Here is a 12630-nt window from a genome sequence, read left to right on the forward strand (position 1 = left end):
CGCCAAAGTCAGAATGACCCCCATAGTCTGTTTTCTATATATAGTCTATATTTCCTATAACTATGACTACCTAGTGGCAGTTTCCAATAGGTGTGTGTATATAAATGTGAATATATATATATATATATATATATATATATATATATATATATATATATGTGTGCGTGTATGTATATATATATATATATATATATATATATATATATATAATATACATACATATGGTGGTCTTCAGTAGCCAGTTGTAGCTAGGATCTAGTTTCCATAAGAAAATAATCTTTTGACTTGGCTACATCTTTGGTGTTGTTTCATGCCTATATATATATATATATATATATATATATATATATCAGCTCGTGGAGGGGTGGCGAACCCCAAATATTCCAACACATGCCGATGCCCACTACTCGTAATTTATAGAGTAGTGAAACCTCGTACCACGGCCAAATAGTTCAGCGTGCCTCATTTATTTCACCAAATGGCAGAAAAACTCAACAGGTTTCGGAGCGCAGGCCCCTTGTTCACGAGTACAATTAGTCTAAGCGTTTTGGAGGTCCATTCAGGGATCTGCTTGTTAATGATAACATTGGTGGTCAGGACATGGGTGTGAATACCTTACATTGATCAATGCTGGGTTTTTATACATATGGTAAATGCAAAGCATGTACACACTTGTCCAATATTAAGGAGATCAGTATCCCTGCCAAAAAGGCAAAAAGACCCATCACCAAGTTCATCACATGCAGTACAGATTTTGTGGTGTACATTTTGGAATGCCTGTGTGGGTTATGGTACATGGGCAGTACCATTCACCCTGTAAGACAAATAATTTTGGAACACGTGAGAGCTATTGACAATGAGGATGGTCATTACCCAGTTTCTCGACATTTCAAGACCCACCATTCTACCAATAGGAATCTTCTGAGATACATTGGTATTGACCATATTGCGATGGATCCCAGGGATGGGGACAGGGACCTAGCATTGAGAAAATTAGAGTCAAAATTAATCATATTACTCAGTACCAAGATACCAGGAGGATTGAACTCAGATGAGGTGTTACATATAAACTTGGATTAGGTGTAAATGTTGGAGGCCATAAATGTTTTATAGTTACATAATTGTAAATGTGCAGCTAATAACTATGCTGGATTGTATACTCTTTCTTCAGAAGTGTGTAACCAGTTTTACTGATTTGTTTTATTTCAGGGAAGAGAGGAAGGGACTCTCACCTGGAGCGCTAGGCACAAGAGGAGATCCCGGCTGGGCCACACTACCCTTTTCTTCCCGCACTCACTGTTGTCACTTGGGTGCTATTTATTCATATTTCATTTCTCTATATTATTTGTTGAGTGTAGGGAGAATTCCAGGGAGTAAGGGTATACAGTAACATAGACATGCTGCTGTTTGATTTATATCTAAACATGCCCATTCAGGCTTTATTTTCTTGATACACATCGTGTCATCATATAATTTTCTGTTATATTATTTCTTGCTATGTTGTTGACTTACTGGGGTGCAAGTTATGTTATCCTAAAGAAAAGAGTCATATATAATACCTTACAGTGGGTCTATCCTTTGCACAAGCCCACTTGGGGTTCAGTTTTAAAATTATGTTATCTGTTTATTCTAGTATCTATACAAGGTGCCTCATGAACACATTGTTTTATGCTTTATGCTGCTCATTTATTACATTATAGAATATGATGTTTTGAGAGTCCTATTAGACACTATCGGTGACCAATGTGAATAATTACTGATCATCCAGCGATAACAGTACATTAGGAATGTTCATTTTTGCATATTATTTAGTGGTGTTACCTATACATCATGTGGGATAGTAGATACTACGGGGACCATAGATAAAAATTATGGAGTAGCCTGTTACAACAGTACTTTAAGTATTTTTTTTGCATATTAATTTATGGCTTTACCAGTCCAAAATGGCCACTACGTTCATTGTGCTTTTATTGTACTGCAGGCCCATCTACTATGTTACTTGGGTGTGTAGGTTCACGTGATATTTAAGGGTGTTTTGTAGTACTTCCCCCGTGCGTGAACAAGGCTTAGTGCCAAAACGTGCCTCAGGGACTGGATTTGTGGCATAAACTTGAAGGATTCTTGAGTGTATGTGTTCGTCTGTTTGCAGGAGTTTTCATAGATTTTTATATATATATATATATATATATATATATATATATATATAGATATAGATAAAACAACAGAGATACAGGTGGCTATGCCACCGCGTACGCACACCAACAAGTTACCAATATTAAGGCAATTGTAACATAAAATTCAGTCCATCATAAGGCTGGTGCTATCCTGGTAAGACACCCTGGCACATTGGGTGAAACAGACGGACCTAGAGCTAGGTCTAGTCCCATGTAGCAATAGATCACTATACCAGGGCACATATAGGCAGTCCAATCAGCATGAAATGAGCTACTGTCAGTCCATAGTTATTTGTAGTTGTATTTTGTACTTCACACATTTTGCATCACAGGTCACAATCCAATATAAATGGGCAGCCAACACATGTTTCATCACAACAACTTTTTCAAGGCTGCAAATGACATAATACAGCTAATATATGAACAAATGGATGACTCTAGGGATAATACTGTGAATTCCCAATTAATCATCACCAAACACCATAGATGAGATGATACAAGTAGCCAGCAGTGCAGAAGTAAGGAGACAGGCAGTTTATAATTTGAGGTTTAGTGGTTTATAAAAACGTGTAATTGGCCATGTGTGTAAAGGAAAGTTGGGTGGTAGAATGAACATATAATGAGAGGACCAGATCCCAGAAAGTAATTGTGACAAGAGCCAAGAGGAAGTATAAAGGATAGGTAAATACCGTGAAGACCCATGTCTGGGTCAGAGATCACATTATGTGTTATTCAGAGCACAAAATTGACCATACCTGTAGATAGACACTGGAATGTGCATGGTTCATAAAATGTCACTGCATGTGGATTGTTAATAGTGAAAAGAACCACACAGTTTAAATAAATAAAAAAATTACATGGAGTACTGTATGCAAAAGATGGGCAGTGTCAGACAAGTAATGTAGAAATACACCTATAATAGTCAGACTGTTAAAGTAAAGCATGTCGAACACCAATACCAAATACATAGCATAGCCAGAGACAAAGTTAATGATGGACAAAACATGGTCTGGGGTGCTTAGCGAAAGTCATTGCGCCAAAGAAACATCTGTATACGTTGCAATGGTATGTTCAGACTGTGTTTAAGGGGTTGGCAAATACAGACTATGGGTGAGTCTATGTTATATATTAATGTGGCCAAACGTCAAGGGAGAAAAGTAGATAACGGCTAGACATACAGTCAAAGGAAAAGTCCAAGCACTGTCTAACATAAAACTGAGACGTCCCTATAACAGTACCTACCAAGTCAGCAAAATGTGTGAGGTACTCGTAGCAGCTGACCTCTCAAAAAAGTGTTCAGTTGCTAGTTGTGAGCAGGGTAGTAGACGAAGGAAGAGTTACTGGCCCGAACAACCTTGTGGCCACGTCAAAGGCAATTAAGTGGAGGCCATGATAAGTCTAGCAAATAAAATAAAACCAAAGACTCTCAGTGGCACAAACATGTCTATAATCAGGAAGTGTGTCCAAAAAGTGTGGCATGTATATGTGGCTTTCCTCAAAGTAGAGAAATGCATGTGCGTATTAGGTCAGGAGCGGTAAAACAACATTTATGTGTTGTTTCTATAAAAGCAGAAGCACAGTAAAAAGAGTGAATGGACCCCTGTAAGATTGAAAGAGTGGACCCTGCTGGGGCAGTCACCATTTTATAAGGTGAGTAGCAGGTAGAGAAAAAATGACAGTGCTCAGTTAAGAGCAAGTGTATGGTATGTGCATATGTTTGAGAATGAATTCATGGAAGCAGATGTAAACCAAAGCATACCGCCATCCAGGAGTTGGGTAAATACAAGTAAAACAGTATGTCAAGGATTGCACATGTATACAGACCCAGAATGAAAGGATCACCTGATCGTCAAATAATGTCATTCCTCAGATAAAAAAGGGGTAGAATGCCAGAGGTGAAACAAGAAGAAATAATAAACACCACATGAGAAAAGGCATCTAAACAAATATATATGAATGGAGGTGTTTAGTTGTGGACCACAAGGTCACTAGGTGGTAATATGTTCCATAAGTATTAGGTGATGCAGAATTTACCACTGTCTGGAATAAACAATGGTTGGCCAAAGGTTATATGACGGAACACCGAATTTTAAACTAGTACTAACCTTAACAACGAGGTCGGAACACCGACCTCGTCTTTACTACTAATGATTTTACCACGAATGCCTTTACAACGATATTTCGTTGTAAAGGCATTCCTGATAAAATCATTAGCAATAGGCACCATTCACCCTACATCCCTCACCCCACCCCCCCAACCCCACCCCAAAACCTAAAACCCCCTGACCCCCCACCCACTCCCCAAAACCAAAAACGCCCCACCCCCCCAACCCCACCCTAAAACCTAAAACCCCCTGACCCCCCTCCCACTCCCCAAAACCAAAAACGCCACACCCCCCCAACCCCACCCCAAAACCTAAAACCCCCTGACCCCCCCACCCACTCCCCAAAACCAAAAACGCCCCACCCCCCCAACCCCACCCTAAAACCTAAAACCCCCTGACCCCCCACACACTCCCCAAAACCAAAAACGCCCCACCCCCCCAACCCCACCCTAAAACCTAAAACCCCCGACCCCCCACCCCCTCCCCAAAACCAAAAAACCCCCACTTACCTGAGTCGTCACCTTGTCATCTGCGTCATCCTCCTCAGCCGACTCCCTTGTTTGTACCTTAACCATGCATGTTCGTTGTTCAGGACATGCGTGGTTAAGGCACAAAATAACGAAGTCGTGGTTAAAGAAAGCGTTGTTCCGCTTTCGTTAACCAGGACTTCGTTATAAAAAATTCGGCATAAAGGATGTTTCCCTTGGCCAAATGACCAAATCCATAACAATGTATGTAATAAGAAAATGAGCAAACATCAGTGACAAAGAATTACAGTATCACATTGCCCTCATGTATGATAGGCTACAATCTAGGGAGCACTATTCTAACAATACATATCAACTGGAAGTATCAGATATATTGTGTGATCATGGGTTCATAAAAAAACATGTAGGTCCCTTTTCACATTGAGGCCCTCATCAACCGCACTGAGCTGATAATCCACCTACTCTCCAGGTCCCTCAGTGTTAGAGTTCCCCATGTTCCCCACTGCATCAATATCATGAAATTTGATCATGAACATTTCCTTGCGGCCATGTGCTGAGTTATAATGTACAGCAGATGGATAATCACTACAGTTATTTCTTGTGGGCCTAATGTGCTCTTGGATATTTTCCTTTAAAACTCTTATGGTACTCCCAACATAGATAAAGCCGCATTCACAGATTAGGCAGTAGACCACAAATTTAGTATTGTAATAGATGAACTTTTTGATCTTGTATTTTTTAGCTGAATTGTACTGAAAAGTGGCAACCTCATCCTTAGCATAGCAAAAAATATTACAATGGCCACATTTATGAAAGCCATTAGGTGGTGTTAGTAACCAAGGGGGTCATTTTGACCTCAGTGGTCTTTTTTGAAGACCGCCGAGGGACCGCCGTGCAGAAGACCGCCAATGGTGGCGGTTTGCCGCTCAGCCTATTATGACCGTTGGCAGCTCTCTGTCCTTTTACGGACGGAGAGTCATCAACAGCCATACTGGCGGGCGGCGGGGAAGTAGAGGTTGCTCCACCTCCAACGCCACGCCAACAAAACACCGCCCAGCGAATCACGTCCTGTGATTCGCCGTGGCGGTGTTCTGTTGGCGGTGTGGTGTCGGCGGAGCTGCCCCCATGGCTCCCGTCCCCTCCCGGAGGATCGTCGGACCAGGTAAGTCCATCGTCCATGAGGGAAGGGGGGTGTTGTGTGGGTGCACGGGGGTGTGCGTGTGTGTATGAAGAGGGGGTGTGTGAGTGCGTGTATGCTTGTGGGGTGTTGTGTGTATGGGAATGAGTGCGTGTATGTCTGTGGGTATGTCTGTATGGATGTGTGCGTGTATGTTTGAATGTGAGTGTGCGTGTCTGACTGTGTGTGTGGATGTAGGCATGTATGTCGGCGTGTGTGCGTGTAAGTGTGTAGGTGGTGCCTGCGTGCGTGTCGTGTGGGTATGGGTAATGTGATGTTGGGGGTCGAGGTGGGGAGGGGGGCCCTGCGACCTTTTGGGGGTGGCAGGGGTGGTGAGGGGTGTAGGGGAGGGAGTCGGGGTGGGGGTGGGGGGTGGGGGAGACCCCTATCAGTGCCAGGGAAGGAATTCCCTGGCACTGATAGTGCTTACCGCCATGAATTTCATGGCGGTTCAAACCGCTGGAAATCCACGGCGGTAAGCCGGGTCCAAATACCGCCGGCGGTCTAGTGACGGCGGCTGGGCTGGAGACCCAGGTCTTCAGCCCAGCGGTCATCTCCGCCCTGGCGGGCGGAACGGAGAACCGGCGGATGACCATGGCGGTAACCGCCATGGTCATAATTCCACAAAGTAAGACCGCCAGCCTGTTGGCAGTCTTACCGCTGGTTCTCCGCCTTCCGCCAGGGTCATAATGACCCCCAAAGTGTCTATTACTGTAGGTGATGTATACCCATGACAAAGTGTTGCCCTCCGAGTACAACCTCTACTATATATGATGGCTGGTTTAGTCGTTAGTGTCTGATTGCGTGTTTTGTCTGCTTGTAGAAGGTACCAGTGTCTATGAATAATTAAAAAAATCTGTGATAAGTGAGAGTTCCTAGCATTTCCTAGCTCTTTTTCCGATGGCATTAGTGAGGAGGGTCTCCCGTCTGACCTTCCAAATTCTGTACTTGCCTTGTTCAATGTGTTTTTAGAGTAGCTCCTAGTGTGAAACCCTTTTTCCATATTCAACAGTTCTTGATGAAATTCTGAGTACACATTGCAGTTTTGTCTAATCCGGGTTATCTCACCATAAGGAATTGCCTTTATTGGTGATGGTGGGAGGGAACTAGTTGCATGCAGTATGGCTTTGTAAGCAGAATTTTACATAATAAACCTTTCACTCTTCCTTTTGCCAAATCCAACCAGTATGTTTGTGTACTTGAGGAGTGGACGTTGTGTAGCAATATTTGTCTTTTCTGTCTTTCTCTGCCAGTGTATACATTGTCTCAAGGGAAAATCTAAAAACTCTAGATATTTTTGTAAACTACACACCAGAGTTCTCACATATCTCCTGATACAAATGGTACATCATCTGTGTGGGTGAGTATAGTGTCTCCAACAGTGCTTGGTCCATGACACAGTGTGGCAACATCAACAAAAGGGACAGCTACAGTTTGTGGGCCTGGGTGCAGCTGCCAACCAGGAAAACCTACCAACACCCTGGTATTTCTAAACACTAGACACCCAGGGGATTACAGGGTGGTGTGCCTGTCATGGATCCTATAAGGTTTTTTTAACCCCCAATGCCTGAAAACCTCAAAATTTGTTACAATTGCACGTTTTCACTGCATTAACAGCATTTCTGTGTCATATTCTTCTACAATCAGAAGGAATCCACAAAATGACTACCACCCAGTGTTTCCCCACTTGTTCCAAAAAAAAATGCAGACCCACTTGCGTGGCTGGGTCTAGTGCCCATGTTAGGAACAGATCAAACTAACATCAGTGGGAGTCCTCTCAGACCTTAGTTTGATCTGCTCTTTTGTGGGCACGAGGTCTACCTACACAAATGAAGTACCATTTTATCGGGAGACCTGGGGGAATGTTGAGTGGATGGAAGTTTGTGGCTTTCTGCAGGTTCCAGAACTTTCCATTAAAGAAATGTGAGGAAAAAGTGTTTTTTAGCCTATGTTTGAGATTCGCAAGGGATTCTGGGTGAAAAAACATAGGGGGTCATTACAACCCTGGCGGACGGTGTTAAAGCTGCAGTAATACCGCAAACAGGCCGGCGAAAAAAAAAGGGAATTATGACCGTGGCGGAAACCGCCAATATAGACAGCCACTTTAACACTCCGACCGCCACAGCGGTACAGACAAGCAGCGCGGCGGTCACCGCCAACAGACAGGCGGAAGACAAAGTACCGCCCACAGTATTACAACCCACCAATCCGCCACCTTTTCTGGGGCAGATTCACCGTGGATAAAAACACGGCAGAAACAGCTTTTGCAATGGGAAAACGCTCACCTAAACACACTCCACGAGGAAGGAGGGCACCATGGAGCCGGAACTTCAAATACTCCCTGCGCTTGTCTTCCTGCTCCTCTACGAACACCAGCAACGGCGGCGCTGAAGACAACGGTGAGTACTGCACCTACGACATAGGGGAGGCAAAAGTCAGGGACACACACACGCAACACCCCCACCCTCAACCCGACCTTCGCACACTACAACACACACACCAATGCTTTTTCAAACATCACAGTAACAACCCCCAACCCCCTGGAAGAATGCAAAGACAAAACCAATTTACTTGAACCATTGTAATGTATCCAAATACAGTAAGCTCATATATACAGAAATATATACACATTCCAAATATATACATCACGATTAGTAGTGCAGGTATGCACAATTCAATGTCCGTGGACCACTGGGCCCACAATGCATGGGCGAGGCCCACACTAGATACCTGTCCACAAACGGAGAGAACACTGCAGGGGCATCAGATAGAAATACAACAGGCACCTCAGGGGGAAGGGAAGGGAAGGGGGGCACCTCAGCCGGATGACAGCACCACGCCAGATCCACGACTGGGCTCCATGCCCATTGATGTATCCTGGGGAGTGCAAAGCCACAGTCTCTCAAGTCTCTACAGTGGGTGGGTTGCCCACTGTTCCATCCTGGGGAGTGCAAAGCCACAGTCTCTCATGTCTCTACAGTGGGTGGGTTGCCCACTGTTCCATCCTGGGGAGTGCAAAGCCACAGTCTCTCAAGTCTCTACTGTGGGTGGGTTGCCCACTGTTCCATCCTGGGGAGTGCAAAGCCACAGTCTCTCAAGTCTTTACAGTGGGTGGGTTGCCCACTGTTCCATCCTGGGGAGTGCAAAGCCACAGTCTCTCAAGTCTCTACAGTGGGTGGGTTGCCCACTGCACCATCCTGGGGAGTGCAAAGCCACAGTCTCTCAAGTGGATAACAGTCTCCACTGGTTCTGGAGGGGGTCTGGTGCCCAGAGTGCTCCATCCTGTGAAGGATTCAGGTAGTGGATGCAGTTCTCCACTTGTTCTGGAGGGGGACTGGTGCCCAGAGTGCTTCATCCTGTGAAGGATTCAGGTAGTGGATGCAGTTCTCCACTGGTTCTGGAGGTGGACTGGTGCCCAGAGTGCATCACGCTTCCCGTGATGGTCCCAGTTCCGTCACTGTCCCAGCTGCACATGGGCTAACGATGCTTGAGTTGACGGTCTTTGCCCTGTTCAGCGGTGCTTTGCCATGGTGGTCTTTTCCCTGTTCAGCGGTGCTTGCCATGGCGGTCTTTTCCCTGTTCAGCTGTGCTTGACTTTGCAGTTTCTGACCTGTTCAGCGGTGCTTTGCCATGGCGGTCTTTGCCCTGTTCAGCGGTGCTTGCCATGGCGGTCTTTGCCCTGTTCAGTGGTGCTTGACTTTGCAGTTTCTGCCCTGTTCAGCGGTGCTTGCCATGGCGGGCTTTGCCCTGTTCAGCGGTGCTTGACTTTGCAGTTTCTGACGTGTTTAGCGGTGCTTTGCCATGGCGGTCTTTGCCCTGTTCAGCGGTGCTTGACTTTGCAGTTTCTGACGTGTTCAGCGGTGTGAGGCAAGACGGTCCCTCAGTGCCCAGCGGGGCTCTGGCTGCCGGGGCCCTCCAGGGCACTGACGCTGCCGGTGGTCTCCGGACCAGTGACGATAGTGCTGCCCTCCTGGGCACTGACTCTGGCGGTGGTCTCTGGACCAGTGACGATAGTGCTGCCCTCCTGGGCTCTGACTCTGGCGGTGGTCTCCGGACCAGTGACGATGGGGCTGGCGGTGGCGTCCTGGCCAGTGGGGAGGATGGCGGACTTCTCCGCCGTGCTGCTCTTCCCAGACTTTTGAGACTTCTTATGCCCCTTCACCACCTTGGGAGGAGTCACAGCTGACTCAGCACTCCCCCCGGGACCCTTGTGAGTGGCTTTGCCGGCAGGAGTCTTCACTTTCTCCCGTCGGCCACTGTCCAACTTCTGGTGCTTTACAGGGGGTGGACTGGCAGTGCTTTGGCTCTGTGTCACACTGGCTGCCCTGGTGCCCGGTGCACTCCACATACCTTTAACACGCACCACTGGAACCTGACATTTTTTGGCTGAGGTGCTAGTACAGGACCTATGAATTGGAGGGGGGAGTGGTGGGAAAGAGGTCAACGTTGCTCAGGAAAAGTTTCTGACAAACACTGGGACGGGTAGCTGGAGGGGGTCTGGGAGTGGAGGAAGAGGAGGTGGTTGTAGGAGGTGTAACTTTAGATGATTTGGGTGCAGGTGCATGTTCTGGAGGCTGTCATGAGGTGGATGGATGTTGGGTGTTTGGGTGCCCGTGTTTGTGTACTTTGGGAGGGGCGTCACAGACACACTGGGAGAGGACACAGGGGATGTGTAAATGGTAGTGGTGAGGGCAGGTGAGCGGGGTGTGGTGCTGGGTGTTCTGGTGCTAGTCCTAGTGGCTGTAGATGTAGTGCATGCAGGTGAGAGTGTAGACGACACTGGGAGGGAGGAGGGAGACGACGACGAGGGGGACACAGTGGAGGCATTGGATGTTGCTGTGTCTGTATGTGGGTGATGCTTGTGTGAGTGCCTGTAGGATGTGTGGTGCCTATGTTTGCCAGAGCCACTTTTGTGTGTTGAGGTGTGTGCATGCTGGTCTGATGGTGTGCTTGGGATAGGCTGTGGTACAGGGGATTGTTGGAGGGGGAGGCTAGACACAAGGACAATGGCTGCCATCAGTGATGAGGCCAGAGATTGCAGTGTTCGATGAAGGGCAGTCTGACCAGAATGAATGCCCTCCAGGAATGCATTACTGTGTTGCAACTCCCTTTCTACACCCTGGATGGCATTCACAATGGTAGACTGCCCAACAGTGAGTGACCTGAGTAGGTCAATGGCCTCCTCACTGAGGGCAGCAGGGGTGACAGGGGAAGGGGCTGAGGTGCCTGGGGCGAAGGTGATGCCCACCCTCCTGGGTGAGCGGGCACGGAGCGAAGGCTGAGGGGCTGCTGGGAGGGCGGTGCTGGTAGGGGGGTGGCGGCTGTACCTGTAGAAGTGGGGGGCACAGATGGTGCCGCCACCACAAGAGAGCGCCCATCGGAGGATGAGTCCGTGTCGCTGTTTGCTGATCCAGTGACCGACGTGAAGCTCCCCTCGCCCTCCGTCCCACTGGTGTATTCAGAGTCCGTGGTGTGGCCCTCCATGGCCATGTGGGATGCAGCTCCCTCGTGCTCCGGTGCCACTGTACCTCCGCCTGATGATGCTGATGCACAAAAGAACAGGGAAAGCTCAAAAAGGGGTAGGGAAACAGAAAAAAGACAGGTTGAGTGCATGGCTTACCGCTACCGTTGGCGGACAATACAGACACAGCAGCCCCCTGCACTATGCCGTGCTCTTGGCCTCTACAGATGCAGTTCCTGGGATATGGCCTACATGGCTATGAGTGTCATCTGTCCACATAGATGACACAGGGGCATGCATACCTGTACTTGGCACTCTACAGAGGTGGGGTGGAGTGGCACATGGCCTGCATTCTGGAGGGGCCTAGCCTACGGAACTCGCCCCTGGCCTAGGGAAACCCACAGCCCTCCTCCCCCACCCAGACCCCTCCACTGCGCGCAAAGTCATCAGAATGTGAGTGTACTCACCCCCTTGTGTCTGCTGTGATGCCCTCAAGCGCCCATCCAACTCAGGGTAGGCCACCGCCAGGATCCGGAACATCAGGGGGGTCATGGTGTGACGGGCACCCCTCCCACATTGGGAGGCCATCCCCAGCTGAGCCTCCGCCGTCTTCTTGCTCCAGCGGCGAATGTCCTCCCATCTTTTACGGCAGTGGGTGCTCCGTCTGTGGTAGACCCCCAGGGTCCAGATGTCCTTGGCAATGGCACACCAAATATATTTTTTCTGGTGGGCGCTGACCTACATGACATGTACAGGGGAAGAAGAGAAGTAATTAGCAACAGCACCGTCGAAGTGAGTGGCCCCCATCCCTGCCCTTGCCATGTGGCGCATGCATTCACACTCCTTCATGCTCGCATAACTCTGCCCATTTCCTACTTACATCCAGCCCTCTCCACCCAAACATAGCCCATACAACTTGCAACCTATGTACTCACCTGTTGGTCTGGATGACCGTAGAGTAGCGTGTACTGGGGGAGGACCCCGTCCATGAGCTTCTCCAACTCCTGTGCAGTGAAGGCAGGGGCCCTTTCCCCAGACGCACATGCCATTGTCTCTTCCAGACCAAGGTCACAGCAGCACTTGCAGTGTGGGTCCTCTCCTGTCGAAGATCAGGTATCGAGTGATTCAACAGATAGAAAATGGCAGTCACGTCCATGGCGGTGACGTCCGCGGCGGTGCGTATCATCACCGCCGGCGCACTTCGTCATTGGCTCCTGGGACCCAT

The sequence above is a fragment of the Pleurodeles waltl genome, chromosome 10, assembly GCF_031143425.1.
Source record: "Pleurodeles waltl isolate 20211129_DDA chromosome 10, aPleWal1.hap1.20221129, whole genome shotgun sequence".
In the NCBI taxonomy this organism is placed as follows: domain Eukaryota; kingdom Metazoa; phylum Chordata; class Amphibia; order Caudata; family Salamandridae; genus Pleurodeles; species Pleurodeles waltl.